Source organism: Podarcis muralis, chromosome 7, assembly GCF_964188315.1.
Source record: "Podarcis muralis chromosome 7, rPodMur119.hap1.1, whole genome shotgun sequence".
NCBI lineage: Eukaryota > Metazoa > Chordata > Lepidosauria > Squamata > Lacertidae > Podarcis > Podarcis muralis.
Window position 1 is genome coordinate 41503564 of NC_135661.1, and position 19326 is coordinate 41522889.

The following is a 19326-nucleotide window of genomic DNA, read 5'->3' on the forward strand; positions in this document are numbered from 1 at the left end:
TCAACAGGAGGCTGGCAAATCCTGATTAGTCGGCCTGTTGAATCATCAGCTGTGCAAAGCCAGGAATGGAGCAAAATATCACCACAGGGAGGTGATCAGCTGCAACCCTGTAATAAGCCTCACCAACCCACTTTGTCTTGGGTTGTGTCAATCAACTGATTATCTTTATGGGTTTGTGAACCAACTGCAATACTTAGAATGGGGAACCCTTCTCAGCCTTACAATCAACACCTAGCACCTGCTGCCTCAAACAGCCACCTCACTCTGCCTAATGGTAGGGCAGGCCCTGATGCTGGGAGTCTGCCCGGCGGTTCTGAGATATGCAAAACAAAAGCAGAGGTGGGGAAAGCACTGGAAAGTGTGGGGTCAGCACCACCTAACACCCCCACATCAGAGTGAATGCCCATTAAATAGCCACTGTTGTCCACCCTCCCTGCAAACCAAACCAGGATGAATGTTTAATTTGCAGCTTTTCTGCAAGCTTCTCCATGTTATCAACAAAATGCTCCTGTCCTTTCTGCTCTTTTGTTTCGCAGTCACTTTAGCCAGCTTGACGAAGGCTTTGGGTTTTGGGTTAGGCTGGCAGCAGCATCATGCAAGGCACAATCCCATTAAAGGACAAGCTCATCTTGTAGACCCTTTTCTCCATTCAGTAGCAATTTGCTATAATCTTGGAAACGACAGAGCGAAAGGCTTTCTTTGAAGCTGATGAAGCAAGGAAAATGTTTTCTTTTTTTAAAAACCGCACAACAACAGCAGGAGCGGCACTTGTTGACAACTCAACTGTCTGTGTTCGGAAGATGCAGGTCACAGGTTCCTCCACAGAGAGGAAATCTATTTTCCTTTCACAGATAATTTTGCGCTCTGTTGGAGGCAGGATTATTCTTTTGTTGCCGAGCAATTTGCAAAGGCAGATACACACCTTCATCCAAAGCAGCCACTCTGGGGTGGAGAGGGAGGGAATGGGGAGGGAGCAAACCGGGCCATATCAGCCGACCTGCAGGGGATGCTGTTCTTCCTGGGAAAGTTAACTTTTCACAGATGCACTTAAAATAGACCGGATGTTTTGAGGTTTGGATAATGGGGCATTGAAAAATGTGGGGTTTGCTAAATGTTTAAGGGCAGCACCTGCCCATTGAGACTGAGCAGGCACTTTCACTGTACTCTTTGGCACCTGCTAAAAACATTCTTATTTAAACAAGTCTACCCAGATCCTTAAGGGACGGGTGGCGCTGTGGGTTAAAGCCTCAGCGCCTAGGACTTGCCGATCGAAAAGGTCGGTGGTTCGAATCCCCACGGCGGGGTGCGCTCCCGTTGCTCGGCCCCAGCGCCTGCCAACCTAGCAGTTCGAAAGCACCCTCGGGTGCAAGTAGATAAATAGGGACCGCTTAGTAGCGGGAAGGTAAACGGCGTTCCGCATGCTGCGCTGGCTCACCAGATGCAGCTTGTCACGCTGGCCAAGTGACCCGGAAGTGTCTGCGGACAGCGCTGGCCCCCGGCCTCTTGAGTGAGATGGGCGCACAACCCTAGAGTCTGGCAAGACTGGCCCGTACGGGCAGGGGTACCTTTACCTACCCAGATCCTTAGAAGACTGAGGAAATTTTAATCTCAGAATTTTAACTTTTATACGGTTTAAAATATGGTTGTATTTCCCCCCTCTGTTTTATTATTTTATCTTTTTAAAGCCACTTGAAGGTTGGTTTGTTTTTACAATCAAGCATTGTGGAAATTTTATGAAATAAAAATAAACCAAGAAGATAAACAAATAACACCCCACAAACAAATCAGGATGAATGCAGGACAAATGTTCATTGTTGTATAACCTCCTGTAAACAAATCAGAACAAATGCTCTAAAAAGAACAGATATAGTCTAATCACCATGTAAGCTTTCTGCAAGCAAATCAGGACAAAAGCCCAAGAAACAGGTTGCCTGCAAAATCCTTGACTTGGTGACTGCTGCTTGTTGGCAAATCTAACTGAGGGCCACCAGGGGGCAGCAGCAACCCATTATGGACAGAGGAGACGCATGAGATAACACTTCTGGTTTGCGAAAGAGAGGTTAGGACAGTGATGGCAGACCTTTTAGAGACCGAGTGCCCAAACTGCAACCCAAAACCCACTCATTTATCGCAAAGTGCCAACAAGGCAATTTAACCCGAATACTGAGGTTTTAGTTGAGAAGGGGAGGTTGGTGCATCCATGTGGAGAGAGAGTGGAGCAATACAGTGGAACCTCAGTTTTCCAACAGCTTAGTTCTTGAACTACTTAGAACTCAAACACTTCAAACCTGGAAATGAGTGGCCCGGTTTTCGAACTTTTTCCGGAAGCGGAACATGTTCTGTTCTGAGTATAACTTTTGTTTTGAGTGCCACACTTCCGTTTTCAGAGTGAGGGAAGGTGGGCCGGGCGGCAAGCGAGCAGGCAAGGGATGTTGCCCCCCCCCCCAGCCTGCTCCTGCTTGCAGGCAAGTAGGAGTGGGATTGGGCGGCTCTGCTAGGCAGCGTTGCTGCTTGCACAGGAACAGAAGCTGGATCGGGGCTGCGGCTGCACTCTTCTCAAGGGAGAAGTTTAAAGGAGGCCCCACCTCCGCATCAGATCCCCTGCAACCCCGTGAAGGCAGTCAGGCTGAATAGTTACTGAGGTTGGGGGAGATGGAGGCAGTCCGGAAGCTGCATCTGAGAGCCCCTGCACCACCTGAAGGCAGCCAGGCGCTCCTCAGCTGAGCTTCCTGATCCCACTCCTACTTGCATGCAAGCAGGAGTGGAGGAGGGGATCTCTCAGAAGTGGAATGGAAGCTTCGGGCTTCCCAGCTGAGAGATCCCCGCCCTGCTCCTGCTTGCACGCAAGTAGGAGTGGGATCCGGCAGCTCAGCTGGGGAGCGGGAAGCCTCCACTCCACTTCTGACTCCCCTCCCATTGGCCCCAGCCAGAGGGTGTGTAAAGCCTCAACCTTGCAGCAGCAGGAGGAGGAGGAAGGCGGCTGTTCAGAACTCTTGGTGACGCTTCTGAGCCCTCCCCACTCACAGCGGAGGCTCGCCAAGGTTGTGGCTCCGTTTTGCGCGCGCACACACCCACACCCACCCACACACCTGACGCCCCATCTGAGGAACTTCTCCTTGGACACAAGTTGAGCTGAGGACTCAACACACTGCCCTCGCCTTTTGCCAGCTCTGTGCTGGGGTTACGGCGCGCTTGCCCACAGAGAAAGCTCTGAGTGCCCCCTCTGGCACGCGTGCCAAAGGTTTGACATCACTGGCCGAGGAGTTATCTTTGGGGGCCAGGTTGCAGACTGTGGACCTTTTATGAAAGCCAGGGTTCAATCAAGAAAGTTGCAGAAGGGAAGACACCAATTACATACAATACACAACACACACAGAAAAACGCAAAAGTCAGCATGAGTACAACCACTGTAAAATCAGAACAAAACCAGCACACTCCCCAAATGACCCTCCACCCTATCCCATGCACTGCCTCCTCCAGCGGTATTCTGCAGAACGATTTATTTGTGTGTATGAGGTTGACTGTGTTTCAACAGTTGATCAGCTGTGCAGTTGGAATTCACTTGTGGGCACTTTCAGACCACCTGTTTTTGGGTTGATCATCCTGAGACTTCCGGGTTGACGCGATCTGGAAATGGCGGATTCCCTCCGAGCTGCGGAGGGAATCGGCTCTACCGAGGACGGGTCTTTGCCGCGCCGGCGACGCGGGGACCCTTAGAAACCGCAGGCGCGGAAGCCTGCGGACTGAAGACTCGGCGGGTGCCTTAAGCGCCCCCCCTGATTCACGAAGAGCCTTTTTAAAGGCTGCGGAGAGGATACGGGGGTGGCGTGGCACTGAGAGTCGATCGCTACCTCGGTGGAGCGAAGCCGCGAGCCATGACCAGAGAGCGCTGACTTCCTTCCTTGAAAATTTGGACTGAAAGAATCACCCGTGAGTAAGACAGATTGGGACTTTTAAAAAGTTTTACCCTGAATTGGAGACGACCGGGGGGTGTGCTAAAAGGAAGTCCGCACCCCCCCCCTGCAGACGATCTAAGCAACGACATAAGAGCTAAGCTGGAGAGCCTACCCTTGGTGGGGTGAGTTAAAAAGGACATTATCTTTCAAGATTTAGCTAAAGGAAATTTTGGGCTGGAGAGTGGAGTTTTGGAAACCTTCTTGTTGTTTTAAACAACCCCCCCCTCCCGGGCTCGGGAACGTCCTGCCTTTGTGCCTGTGTAAGAGCTGCGGAGTTTGACAGCTGTCAAAGCTGTCAAACGGGCGGTTTAAAGTGGAAAAATCACTATCTAAGATTCCTCTGGACTAAGACGAGTTATAATTGAGCTAAAATCGTTGGAAACAAAGTAATAATAATAAGTTAAAGGACTGTTGGAGAAAAGTCTAATAAGTAACTAGATTCCCCCTAGGGGGAACTTCGTGAAACTACAATGGATACAATGGCTGTGGAAGGAAAGTTACTAGCGGAAATCGAAAGGATGTTTCAATTGGTGGGAATCTTACAAGAGCAGAGCTTGGCCATGAATAAACAACTTGTGACTATGACCTTGGGAACAGGCAACTCTGCTGTTTGTATTGAGGACCTGAATGAGAAAGAATCCACAGCTGAATGGGAAACAATATCTACAGAGGTGGAAGAGACTAAACAACAAGAAAAAGAGGAAGTAACCTTGGGAAGCAACAACCAAAAGCTGACATCTGTGGAACACAAGCAAGGAGACTCTGGGAACATATCTACCACAAGTCTGCAAAAGACACAGAAGAAGAAGGAGGAGGCCCCGGGACAATATGGAATACAGGAACTTAAAATAAAGAAATATGATTGGGGCCTCCGTTTGGACTCTGACTTTCAAGACACAGGCTTTGTGGAAATTTTTCAGCAGCTACTTTCAAATCTCCTTGTGGGAAGAGAATATATTTTGATGGTGAAAGAATTTTTTCCAGACTCGACGATTGATATAAAGGACTACCAACAAGACAGGCGGAGAGGGACTGAAAGAAACTTGAAAGCCTCGGACGTGAGGAACCCAGGCTGAGAATTTCGACTTTGGATTTTTATTGGGAAGGGACAAAAACCGGGGATGGGAGGGAGGGAAGAGGAGATTCTTAAAAACTCTTAAGACTTTTAGGTTTGGTTAATATGACTCTTAATTAAGATAAAATGAAAAATCGATGGAAGAGAACTTAAGTCCAACTTAGGAAAATTAATTTTTTATTATAAAAGGGGCAATAAGATGAATAAGATGGTTAAGAGGAGAAACACCAACTTGCTGTTATAATCTTGGGAACTGGGATGCACGAGGGGGGGTGGGGGGAAGTCAGGGAACAAGGTTATGAAACGGGGATTTGCTGACTTTATACATGTTTTTGTCTTGTGTTTCTTTTTTGTGTGTGTTTTGTTTCTATAAAAGCAGAAAACCCAATAAAAAATTAAAAAAAAAAAAAAAAAGATCATCCTGATTTCATTGCAGTGAGATGAGATGGCATTGGCTGTTTAATGGGAGTCCAGGGATGTTGCATCAAAGCAAGTGTCCACATTTCTATTGCATTTCCCCATCACTTTACTTACTGCAAAAAAATGATATTTTGGGGAAGCGGATTTGTTGCGTTAGCCCTCCCAATCAATTATGGAACCTGAATTTGCCAGTATTGTGATTAAATCCTACCCAAACACAATAATTGTCTGTAGTCACTGCCTCTCCCTTGTGGCCTGTTAATAGTTACAGCCCCCTGGCTGTTTAGTTCTAACCTCCTGTGAGTTTAGAGAACCTAACTGTGCTTTGCAAACCGAGGAGAAGGGGGAATGGCACACCCTTTCCCCACTCTGATTGAGATGTGTTTCAAAGATGTTAATGCTTACCTAACCTGACCTTGGATGAGTTCTAACCTCACAGAGCGAACTCCACTGGAACCAGCATGAATTTCTGGTTCATTGGCTGAGGACAGGGAATTAAAAACACTTTCAAAACATGCTGTCTCTAGCTGATGTGCAGCATCTCCACACTTGCGCACACATATACCTACCGAAAACCTCTCTCTCCCCATCCATCGAGCACGGTGGGCTTCTCTGTCTCGACTCCACCCCAACTATTTCTGGAGCCTCCCCCACTCCTGCCGTTTGTTCTTCACCTGGTGTCAGCTCAGTCAAAAATTGGTCCTTCTTCCCTTGGCATATACAAACCTGCGCAGCACCTTTCCCCTCCTCCTTCCCTCTGATTTGCTGCACTCTGGCACCTGCTGTGCCCACTCCTCTCTCCCTGAGAATAATTATAGGCTGTGCCAATCAGCTGTGCAGCCAAAGCAATTTGCCCTGCAGGGAGCCAGAAGGTGGGCGACTTTCTCCATCCACAGGTAGCAGCCTCCCTGGTAAACCCCTCCTGCCAGCCAGCTTGGTACGGGAGGGACTCCGCAAAATGTGCACACTAGCATATGATGGTCGCTGTGCATAGGAGCACCGGGGGGGGGGGGTGAAGAGACCTCCCAGCTGCGGGAAACTCTTTCCTACGACTGTGTCCTGCATGGATGGCCCAAGCCAGGTGTGGTGCCGTTCTTCTCTGCTGCTGCTCCTCTTAAGGCATTGCCATGCCCAGGGATGGCCACACAGGTGAAACCAGCCAGGCCAGGCATGGACTGATGATACCAAACACCCACCTGTCACGCTGAGTGCATGCCACACCAGAAACAGGGCAAAAGATGCCCTGGAACATCTGTGGCATGAAAACATCCTGGGTTTCAGCAGGAGGTTATGGGACATAGACTGACTGGAGGTGAAACAGTATGTCTACTCTGAAACCATTGCAGACACAAATAGTGTTGAATGTGGGATCATGCAGAACTGATCCAATACTATCATGAGCACTGAGCACCATGAATGTGCAATGAAAAGCTCATATGGAGGAGCCTGCTGTCTATTCTTTATTGAGCCTTCATTCTGATTTATTTGTGCAGTGGTTATACCCAGATACCCAGCTGCTTTCTGTTTTGGCTCTGAATGGATATTATATGCTGTTGTTTTGAACAGTTGGGTTTGTTTGCTTTTTACATTGTGTTTCTATGCAATTGTTTTAAACGGTTTAAAATACCGGGTATATGTAACATTTCTTATTAGTATGGCTTAATTTTTAATTGCATTTATATCCCTCCTTTTTCTCCAAGGAGCTCAAGGCGTCATGCATGGTTCTCCCCTTCCTCAGTTAATTCCTGGGACAACCCTGTGAGGTAGGTTAGACCAAGAGATGGTCACTGGCCTAAGGCAACCCAGTGAGCTGCATGGCCAAGTAGGGATTTGAATCCTGGTCTCTCAGGTCCTAGTCCAACAGTCTAACCATAACCCTATGCTGGCTTTATATACTGTATGTCCTTGTATTGTAAATAGCTTTGAGATGCTTCATGGGATGTGATTCATAAATGAAAAATAGTAGCAATACAATGGTACCTCAGGTTACATACGCTTCGGGTTACAGACACTTCAGGTTGCAGACTCTGCTAACCCAGAATCAGTGCTTCAGGTTAAGAACTTTGCTTCAGGATGAGAACAGAAATCGTGCTCTGGGGGCACGGCGGCAGCAGGAGGCACCATTAGCTAAAGTGGTGCTTCAGCTTAAGAACAGTTTCAGCTTAAGAACGGACCTCCGGAACGAATTAAGTACTTAACCCGAGGTACCACTGTACTAATAATATGACAATAAGCATTTGTACTGCTTTGCTTGTTGGTTGTTTACACATCTTCCCATTAATCATTCATTCAAACCCCCCCCCCCCTTTTCAATGCATTTCCCCATCATTTTCCTAACCTCAAACATGCCAAAGTGCATGGTTGCACGAAGATGACAGAGCACTCAAATCCACTTTAATTGTGCAAACCTAAACTTCTGTTGTGTGCTTGATTCCCTCACACAAGATCACAAGTCTTGAAACACCCATCAAGAGTTTAAGTTATCCTTTGTCTCCCCATTGTGCAGGTGGGGCATGGCTTGCAATGGCCCAAAGCCTGTTTGGAGGTGCAGAGATGTACTATTTAGTGTGCCTCTGTATCTCTGTGTTGACTAAGGAAATGGGTAGCAGCAATGAAACTTCATCCCAGTCTTTTGGCAATGGGTGGGGCAGGAGGAATGAGAAAGGCAAGGGGGCTGGGAAGGGTTATAGGGAGAAAGCATCTCTGGGCAGCCTGTTGCAATGTGCGTATAGGCCTGAGCATGGGCATGCAAAGACTTCTGCACACATCTTGAAGTGCTGCAGTCTTTCACATCCATGCAAAGCACATGTATGTCCATGTAGACATATGAAGAAGCCCTGCCCCACCTCTCAACAATCCCCTGCTACTGTTAACGCACCATCCAGGACAGGGACGACATTAAAAAATGATGGTGAAGTGCAAATGGCGTTAAAGATTCATCCCAGTGATTTAATTAAACATCCCTGCTTTGTTGTGCTTGAAGCAAAGTGCTCTGTGCCACCCCAGGGAGCATCTCCTGCCAGCAGCCTAGAGCTCAGCATCCTTCTGTCCAGCTGGGTAGGTTGGACTTCTGCCTGCACAGGATCCCAGCTCCATAGCAGCATTGCAAGGAGTGGCAGCAACACCACTCAGGTCTCAGTCTACCCCAGGGGTCAGCAAACTTACCGCACCTCGGACCGGTGTCTCCAGCGCTGATCGCGCAGCGGGCTGGAGGGCGGGAGGCGCATACCCATACGAGTGTGCACACGCTATTTCCAGCACACTTTCGGGTCGGAGGAGCACCGGAAATAGCTTGTGCGCATGTGCACGGGCCTCCTCCGACCCGGATGTGCCCCGGAAATAACACTTGTGCATGCGCAAATAACACTTGTGTATGCACACAAGCGGGACGCGGGTGGCGCTGTGGGTAAAAGCCTCAGTGCCTAGGGCTTGCCGATCGAAAGGTCGGCAGTTCGAATCCCCGCAGCGGGGTGCGCTCCCGTTGCTCGGTCCCAGCGCCTGCCAACCTAGCAGTTCAAAAGCACCCCTGGGTGCAAGTAGATAAATAGGGACCGCTTACTGGCGGGAAGGTAAACGGCGTTTCCGTGTGTGCTGCGCTGGCTCGCCAGAGTAGCTTCGCCACGCTGGCCACGTGACCCGGAAGTGTCTGCGGACAGCGCTGGCCCCCGGCCTCTTAAGTGAGATGGGCGCACAACCCTAGAGTCTGTCAAGACTGGCCCGTTACGGGCAGGGGTACCTTTACCTTTACTTTTTATGCACACAAGCTATTTCCGGTGCTCCTCTGACCCGGAAGTGGGCAGCTGTGCAGCGCAGTGCTGGTAAGAGCGGGCTGCGGCAGCGGGTGGCGGGGGTCGCCATGGGCTGGATAAACGAGTCCCTTGGGCCTTATCCAGCCCGCGGGCCTTAGTTTGGGGACCCCTGGTCTATCCTCAGCCAGCCCCTGCCTACCTGCCTGCCTTTCACTTACACCCAGCCAGGGGGTGGCTCTGTCTGCTGTGGGCTCTGCCTGCACTCCCTGCTTCTGCCCCATCAGTCCCACTGGGCACCAGCCACCCCTGTTGGTCGTGCTCATCATAACCAGCAGCAAAGTGTTTAACATTGGGCAGAGTAACTTGCAAAACTGTGGTTTGTGCTCCTAGCAGATTATGGAAATCTATAACAGAGGGAAGAAAAGAGGAAGAAAAGAGTCTGGGTCCCTATAGAAGAGCCCTGTGATTGAATTGGTCTGAAGTTTTTTGGAGTCTCGGAAGGGTGGGCGTTTGCTGCTGGAAGGGGGCACACATGGCTGCCCATGCACCCTGCAATCATTTCCGTTCCCCGCCTTAATCACTCCCTGCAATTAGCAATGTTTTGTGTCTCTCCGCTCGCAGCTGGCTGGCATGTGCTGTGGCTGGACTCACAATGCGCCTCCAGTCACCTCCGTGCATTGCCAAAGCGGATGCTGTTGGGGAGGCTATGTGCATCAATGGCTGCTAGACAAGATCAAAACACATCCCTGGAGGGCGGAAGCACAACAGCTCCATGCAGAGCCAGTGCACGCCTTTAATTCCTGCATGGGTGGGGAATGCTTTTCAGCCTGGGGGCCACATTCCCTTCTGTGGTTGGTGGGGCCAGAGGCCACATCTTCACCAGTCACTTGAAACAGTATAGCGGAAGTGTGGAATTGGATCTATCTTGGCCCTCATGGGCCAAGTTGGGCAGGTGGGTGGGGCTGCCCACATGGCAATCACCCAACATCACAGTGATACACAGCACTAGGCAAAAATGTGTGGCAAAACAATGGTGTTGGGTGAACTATTTTTGCATTGTGCTATGGACCAGCATTGAAGAACAATGTGGATGGCACTTTGGAAACCTCAACAGTCAGCTGATCATTGCGGCTTGGTAAGTCCTGGGTGCCGAGGTTTGGAAGGCCTTGCTGCAAAGCTCCACATAAAGCAAGCCTTGACAACCAGCTGATTGGTAGAACTTGTAAAGACTCAATCAACTGATTGTCTGCTCTTGCAAAGCACTTTGCCCCATACCCTGCACCCAACATCTAGCATATAGGATTTGTTGTTTAGTCGTTTAGTCATGTCCGACTCTTCATGACCCCATGGACCAGAGCACACCAGGCACTCCTGTCTTCCACTGCCTCCCATATAGGATTAGCCACCCCCAAATTCCAGTGGGCCTATCCTGAGTGGAACTTAGCCTGATGCAACCCACAGTGACGGAGTCCAGTGTGCCTCACGTGGGCAATGCATTCTGCAGGACAAGTGTTGCCAGAGACAATGCTCTAGCCCTGGTGGTTGCTGTCAGCCACGCCTCGTGAGATCCAGGGATCTGGCCCTGTGCCATCCTGCCTGTGCACCCATTTGCTGCCACACATTCCCTTCAGCCTGGAGTCAAGTGCAGGGTCTGGAAAAGAGCTTTTCTGCAGCTTCAGCTGGACACATCCATCTAGCATCGATTTTCTACTTAACCCCAACCAGGGCTTGGCCTGAACTCCAAGAGGTAGGCAGCGGGGTGGGGTGGGGGTGGGATGGCGGCTTTCATGCTGCTGGTTTGAATTGTGCAGCTTGCAACCCAAACCTGAGGCTCCCACATGCAAACATGACAGTCTTTTGAGAATCTTTTGAATTTGAGATCTGGGTGTGTTCTGAAACCAGCATTTCATGGGGTCAGAAACTCCCAATTTATTTCAATAAAAGGGAATTATCACATTTCTTTAAAAGATGTCAATTAGCAGAATCAATTGACACAGACTTCCTTAAATGTTTAATGTTTCTTAACATTAGCTGTAACTCCTTAAATCTAGCCTAAAGATTCAAACTGCGAGTTTGGAGAGCATATGTGAAAACACACAGAAACTGTAGAATGTAATAAAATTGATCAAGAAAGGGTGCCGGGTGCTGAGTGGGGAGTGCTGCCTACAGATTTATGGTGTACTAAAATGTTTGGTGATTAGCTGTTGCTGGGAAAACTCATGGCATAGAAGTCTTAAAAGGGACTGAAAAACCAGAGCAGTCTTAATGGTCTTTGGTGTCGATGCATTTCCTATGCTAAAGAAACAGGAATCAGGGGCAAACTGCCAAATATGTCTCTTGTGCTATATGAACACTTTGTTATCTTCCGTTGCTGGGAAGGTGCATATGGAACGGTTTCTAGTGGAAGTTTACACACGACATTATCCCATGTAGAATACCACTAGGGGCATATGAGAGTGGATGGGTTGTGAGGGTTTGTTGTACTTTTTATGTCTGCTGTTTGTTTGTATTCTGTATCAGTAAAATCCAGTGCCCATCCTGGCTCTCTGGGGCGGGCTCACTTCTGTGGTGGGTGATCTCATAGCTCAGTGCATAGAACCAGGGGTGGAGAACTTTCAGCCAGCAGGCTTAATCAGGCCCAACAGGGTCCCAATGTGGCCCATGATGCCATTCTCCCTAAGCCACACCCACCTGCCAGGTTTGAGGCAGATGAAGGCACAGCTTTATGTCCATTTGTACTGAAACTGCTTACAAATGGACTTTAAAGGTAAGTCCCTTTCCAAGGTTTCAGCTGATGTCCTTATGATGTGAGGTGATTGACAGGTGGATGGCTCTTCCTACCTATCAAAGTTGATCTGATATAACAGTCAAGAGCCAGCCCCCCTTGAATGAATCATCCTTAGTATAGTGAAGGGGCATCCCTTAAGCACTTGAATCCATTTGATGACATCCACATACTCGGTCACAGAGAGCAGTCTTAGGGGGCAGGTTTGGGTCCAGCCAGGCCTGTGCAGAGCTTGTCTTGTTCTTGCTCGGGGTGAGAGTCTTGGTATGACAGCTTAAGTATGGCAGGTCCCTGACAGGGGCCCCTAAACCAACTTAGCCCTCTGAGACCCAGGGCACGTGTACCTGGCTGTCCCCACTCTACATGAGCCTGGGTCCAGCTGAGTTAAGCCAAGGCAGGTTTGTCGCAGTGCAGACCTGCCAAGGCTGCCCTAGGCTGACCTCCTGATGCCCTTGGTTCTCCTCTCTGCTTCCTGCCCAGCCTAAGTTTCATTCTGTGGTCTGGCTAGTCTAGTGAGCTTGCTCTCTCTGCGGTCTCAGATTGTAGCATCTGCAGCCCTGGGAATGTCCCTGAGAGCAAATGTTCACCTTAGCTTGGCACAGAGTGGGGAAAAAAACAGCTTTCTTTCTTTCTTTCTTTCTTTCTTTCTTTCTTTCTTTCTTTCTTTCTTTCTGTGTTTCTTACTGGTTTTCTAAAACCTCGAGCCTGTGCCCTGCTCAAAGGAAAAACCGGCCTCCTCTGCTGAGGCATCTGCACAATTAGAAACAGGGCCATCCCTACCATTGGGCACAGTTAGACAATTGCTTCAGGCAGCAGGTGCTGAGAGGTAGCGGCTGTTCCTCCTGAGTCCCCCAGCCTTTCCCCTCTGTTGGAACATAGATCTGGGTGTGCCGTGTGCCCTGCTTGCATCCCCTGAACTGGCATGCTGCCTTCTGGTGTGTTGGGGAGGTGTATTGAAGCAAGATTCAGCTGACATTCCTGTCATCTTCTGTGAGTGGAGTGGGATGGGGTGGGGGTTGCCTGCCATCTTGTCTTTTGCTTCAGGGAGGAAAATGCTGTGGGTCAGAAAAGGAAAGAGAACTGATGAGTAATTGTTGCAAAAGTGTAAATAGGTAATAACTTGACTCAAGAAAAACAGCATTCATTGATTTTACCAGGCTCATTATTGGGGAACTAGAAGGAGAGAAAAGTACGTACCCAAATGCATTTATGATATTTTTATTGCACATGTCTTCCAATGAGCTCCCAGTTGTTTTTCCTTCCTCCTCCACCGTTTTACTGTTGTTAGCTGCTCTGAGCCCAGCTTCAGCTGGGGAGGGCGGGATATAAATAAATTTTATTATTATTATTATTATTATTATTATTATTATTATTATTATTATTATTCATCCTCACAGCAACACCGTGAAGCAGGCTGGGCTGAGATAGTAACTGAGGTCATCCAGTGAGCTGCATAGCTTAAGTGCAAATATGAACCCAGGCCTCCCTTGCCCTAGTCTGACACTTTCACCACTACACCAACATAACAAGTACAATTCAGCCTTTCAGAAAGAGAAGAAATGTGCAGCTATATGGCTGGTCTTTGGCCCAGAATCATTGAGCTTGCAATACAGAACTACCAACCAACAGATACAGAATATGCTCTTCTTCCACACCCAGTGGCTTCCCCAAGGTTGCTCTGTTTAAGGACAGCACCATCCAGGTGAGAAGAGGAGGAGGAGGAGGAGGAGGAGAGAGATCCACAGCATGGTGGTAGTGGGGCGAAATAGTGGCTAATGAAGACAGACAAGCACCTTTGCTGGGTCACAGGACTGAGTAAGAGCAACAATGGAACTGGAGCAGCCGCAGGAGGAAAGTGAGCTAGCTGGTGGGGTGGCCCACTCTCCTGTGACGGAGGTCTCTGAGGGAGTCTCCAGTTTCTCCTCGCTCAAGAAACATCTGCTTCAAGCAGAGGGACAGGCACCAGCATGAAATTCATCAGGCACAGGAGTTACTATGGCGACGTCTATTATCCCTCTTTATAGGGAGATGAATCAGGAGCTATAAATAAGAAATCTGTAGCAGATTGATCCACGAGAGGTGGCATGTGGCTGGGGCAAAATGGTTGATGGGAATAATGCTCAGCTTCTTCCCAAATGTAGAGAGAGCTCAGAGGATAGAAGGATGTGTATAGATTTGCACAGGGCGGATGGGAATGTGCAGGTCAACTGCGGGCCGCATCTTATGCTAGGTGGGTAACTGTTAGGTCAGAGGCTGCATCCATATGCACAAAGCCAAATGGCCTTAGGTGAGCTTGTAAGGGTTTTGTTTTTGTGAAGTCAGGTGCTTCCGGATGACCTGCCTCTTGATTGGTTTGTGGGGAAGTTAGATGAAGTTGCACTGAAGCAATGTGTCTCCACACCTTCCAGTGCGTTTCCCGCTCACTTTCCTTATTTCAAAAAGTCTGAACTTTTGGGGAAGATGATTTGTTGCTCCATATCGCCCAATCAACAACAATTGTGCAACCTGAATTTGCCCCAAAATAGCAACCTTCTGAAAGTGCCCTTGCCTTGTTGGCTATTCTCCTAATCATGTGCTGTTCTCATTTCTGCTACGGTTGTGCAGAGATCCCTGTGCTGTGAACACCAGTTGGTCCAAACAATCCTACTATGTCATTGCTTTGTGCTCTGTTTGCTATTTTCTGGAGCCAATGTGGCTATTCAGACTTAGAACCATAGAACTGTAGAGTTGGAAGGGACTTGTTTGCCCTCTGTCTTTGCATTCTCTAGGTATAGAGTGACCCTCTTTTCCTCCCAGTTTCCCTTACTTTGTGGACAGCTTGTCTTTCCTTGGCACATTTGCCTATTAAGAGATCTGGGGGCTTAGCCTATGCATGGCGATAAGTGTGAAAGGCATCCTCAGAGCTGCTCAATTGTCAAAATGGGGCATCTATGCACTGGTGAAGCCAGCAGCCTCCTGTGGAGCCAGGCCTGCTTCCAGCAGCAGTTGGCAAATCATGGCAGAGACGGCTCACTTGAACAGTTCAGTGTAGTGAGGAGGGAAATAGCCGATTCCAGCAGTTTTGCTGGAGTCTCGGGTTCACGCGAGCTCTTCTCTGCAGCAGGTGTTTTCCCATCAAACTTCATCCTTGTCAGCATGAATGCATCTCACTTCAAGCCCCATTTATTGTTAGAACAATTTGAGCAATTATCCCGACAGTCAGAAATAATCACTTTGTCCCTGTTGAATAGAGCTGTTTTTGTAACGAAAGCCCGTCTCTTTTGTGGGTGTGGATGAGTGTGGAAGGGGGGCGGTCAGGTGGGGGCGAGTGATAATTGCACTGATACTGAATGTCCAAACTCTAAGGCCGATTTGCAGGGAGCTTAGGAGTGTGTATGTGTGACTTTACTTTCCATGACTGCATTGCATTACTTGCTGAAATAAAAATATGTTCAAGTTGAAGGAAGGCTGTATCACAGAATGGAAGGGACCTTTGAGGTCCTCCAATCCACCCCACTGTTCAGTGCAGGATGCAGCTACAGCATCCCTGACTGGTGCCCTGTCCAACCTCTGCTTAAATACCTCCAGTGAAGCATAACTATAATCAGTTGGGAGAAATTTTCCTTCTAAAACAATGTGCAGTTAATATAGAGGATCTGCTGTCATTAGGTGTTGTGATGGCCGCTAGTTCAGGGAGCTGTAAGAGGATTTGAGAAATTAGTGGAAGGGGAGGAGGAGAGGTCTTATCAAAGCCTAGTAAGCCCTGATAGCTAAATGGAACCTCCATGTTCAGAGGCAGTATACCACTGAATACCAGTTGCTGGGGAGCAACAATGGGACAATTGCTTTTCATGCCCTGTCTATGGGCTTCTTAGAGGCATCTGGTTGGCCACCAGATGTGGAAAAGAGGATGCTGGATGAAAAGGACTTTTAGTCTGATCCGTTAGGGCTCCTCTTATGATTGTATGTAACAAATGGAAGAAGGGAGAATAGTGTTCTATCCCTTTATGAAAGAGAAGGAAAGAGAATATGTGGTGAGGGAGAGCATGGATCCAGGAAACTGTTGAGGGCAAATGCTCACATTCCTCTGCAAGAAGCCATATAATTGTTGGTTTCTGCTTTCCTTCACTGTGCAGCGAAAGGGCTTGTCACGAGACAGGTGTTTACATTCCACAGTCTGTACTGTTGGAGTTTCTCACGGGAAAGGGAGACTGGATGTGACGTACACTGGTTTCCTGTTTTTCACTGTGTGATTCTCTCCAAGCTGTCGAGGAGAGAGGATGCATTCTCTGCTCCGGCAGAGGCAAGATGTCTTTCTGTAATATACCAGCTTTGAACTGTAAATAAAGCAATATAGAGTATGTAGTACGTACTCCTCATCCTTCCGCTGGGCACGGGACTCTGCTTTACACCAACACGTGGTTATGGGCCCAGAAGTCGAGTCGGAGTGCCGGCAAAGCATCGGAATGCAGAGGGACAGATCGGATCGGAATCTGCTCTGCGCGTAAACTTGATTGATGAGGTATGTGCTACTGCTCCGGGCAGCCTGCCAGCTTCCAGTTAATGGCTTTATGGCTGGACTTTGAACTTTTAAAGCCGTTTTGCCGGGAATAGGCAAAAGGCTCCCAGGCACAAGCTACTATGCTGGGGAAATCGAAAGTAACTTTTAAAAGCGCTTTTGGAACAAAGCAGCTGCAGCAGTGACGCAGCAAGATTTAAAGCAGCATATATGACGCTGAAGGCTAATGCCAGAGTCATGATGGCCCTTCAGGATGCTTGTGGGATTCCTAAGCTCAACAAGAAAAATTATGCGGACTGGGTTCTGTATGCAGAGGCAATTCTGCGGAAAGAGGGTTTGTTTGAGGTGATTACAGACACCCCCCCAGCTCCAGTTACAGATGAATGGGCAGCTAAAGATTCCAAAGCAAGGGGAACTCTTACATTGATAGTATCCCCAGAAGAGCTCTGTCTATTGCGTGATAAGACCTCAGCCAGAGAAATTTGGGACTCTTTGAGAGAGGCTCACTTAAGGACAGAAGCTGGATCTACTATGTTTTACTTTAACAAGCTGCATAATATGGCTCTTGCTGAAGGTGGAGATGTGCGTTTACATCTGATGGAGATGCAAAATCTGAGACATGAGCTGCAACAGAGAGGACTCAACTTTCCAGAGGCTGTGTATTCTTTCATGATACTACAATCTTTGGGTTCAGGTTGGGAGTCTGTTGCAACCCAGATTGCTGTGCAGCCAACAGCTCAGCTGACAGTGGACTTTGTTACTGCCGTGATTCAGAATGAAGCAGATCGCCGGGGTGCTAGCTGCATGGGCAAGGGGGAGTCTTCACAGACGTCATCCCATAGTGCAGTGGAACCACCAGATGGCGCCAAAGCTTTGAAGGCAGTGAAATGCTACTCGTGTGGACGTCTAGGCCATATGAAGAGGGAATGCAAATATCCCAGGGCCAAGACAGAGCAGCGCAGCGAAAGCTCATCGCGCGGAAAAGGCCGAGGCAAAGGCAAAGGTCCAGTGTCTAGGACAACGCAGCACAAAGCTATGGTTTCACGCTTCACTCCAAAGGTTGCAGAGGTCCAGAAGACGTCTAGATCTTTCTTCGTTGTTGATTCAGCGGCAACCCACCACATGTGCAACGACAAGAGACTGTTTGTGTCTTTTACACCGCAGGAAGGTGCGATTCACCAGGCGGATGACCACACTATTCCCAGTAAAGGCTACGGAACTGTTGTTCTTCACAGTTTGGACTTATCGATACAGAATGTCCTTTACGTGCCAGACGCCAAACATAATCTTCTCAGCGTTGGACAGCTAAATGAGCGGAACATTGACGTTTCCTTCAAGAACAAGAAGTGCATCATCACAAAGAAAAATGACTATGTATTGTATGCTGAATATGTTGATCGTTTGTTTGTTTTGTATTATGATGATGTTGTGCAGGATGACACTTGTTGCATTGCAGGTTCTAACAAAAGTTTGCATGCAGAATGTATTCATGATTTTCATCGAAAATTTGGTCATTTGCATTTTGAGGCAGTATCTAAAATGCCTGCCTTGGTTGAAGGTATGACTATTAAACCCTGCAGGTACCACATGAAGTGCAAGGCATGCGCAGCAAACAAGGTGAAAATGGCTGCGAAAGGTAAGGTGTCTAGTAGGCAAGCTACGGAACCATACCAGGTTGTTCATGCTGATTTGGTTGGACCACTAGCGCCCTCTTTGGGTGGAAATAGGTACTTCATGGTTCTCATTGACGCATTTTCGAGGTATATTTTTGTGTACAATCTCAAGCAGAAATCAGAGGCTTTTCCTAGGTTCAAGGAATTCTGTGCTTGGTTGGAAAATGTGCATGGTAAGAAGATAAAGACTCTTTTCAGTGATCGCGGGGGAGAATTCACTTCTCAGCAGTTTGAAGCTTTTCTGACTGAGAAAGGAATTCAACACGATTTGTCTAGTCCTCGCTCGCCATGGCAGAATGGACTTGCGGAACGGGCAAATCAGACATTGCTACAAGGGTTAAAAACCTTGCTGCATGATGCCAATCTTCCAGAGAGTTATTGGGCCGAATCTCTCTCGTGTTTTGTTTACAGTTACAATCGCAGGTTATCTTCAGCGATTGGTTGTACCCCCTATGAGAAGATGTTTGGCAAGAAGCCATACATCAAACACATGAAAATTTTTGGTTCTGACATGTGGGTTCATTCACCACAAAACTCCAAGTTAGACAAGCGTGGATTGCATGGTATCTTTCTAGGTTATCAGAAAGGATCATACAGAATAATGATGACTGACTCTAAGACAATTAAGCTCACGAGAAGTGTTGAGTACAATGCAAAGTGGGGGGAGAATGTGGGAATTTTCCAATGTTATCCTGATGACGGTGATGAGACTGAGGATAGTCAAAAGCAACCACAACAACCCACACCCACTGATGAAGGTTCTGAGTCTGAATCTGAAACTGAATCGGGTGATTCAGAGGATTTCAAGAGTGCGAAAGCCTCTATGCGACCCTCTGAATGCTCTGATCGAGAAGAATTGGAGGAACCATTGTTCACAATAGGACGTTTTTCTCCTAAGAAGGAAGAGGAGAGTGCTGAAGACTTAAGGCTAATTCGTAGGTCACAAAGAGCCACAAAAGGCAGACCTCCAAAGAGATTTGCTGATGAGTTTGCTACGATAGCAGTGACAGCTGTTAAAAGCTCCAAGAAGGTATTTGAACCTTCAAGTTTCCAAGAAATCCAGGGTTTGGATTCAAAGGAAGCTGAGCCATGGTTAAATGCCATGAAGGCTGAGCTTGATTCCTTAGAAAGGAACAAAACATGGGAGCTAGTTCCAGTAGTTCCAGGAAT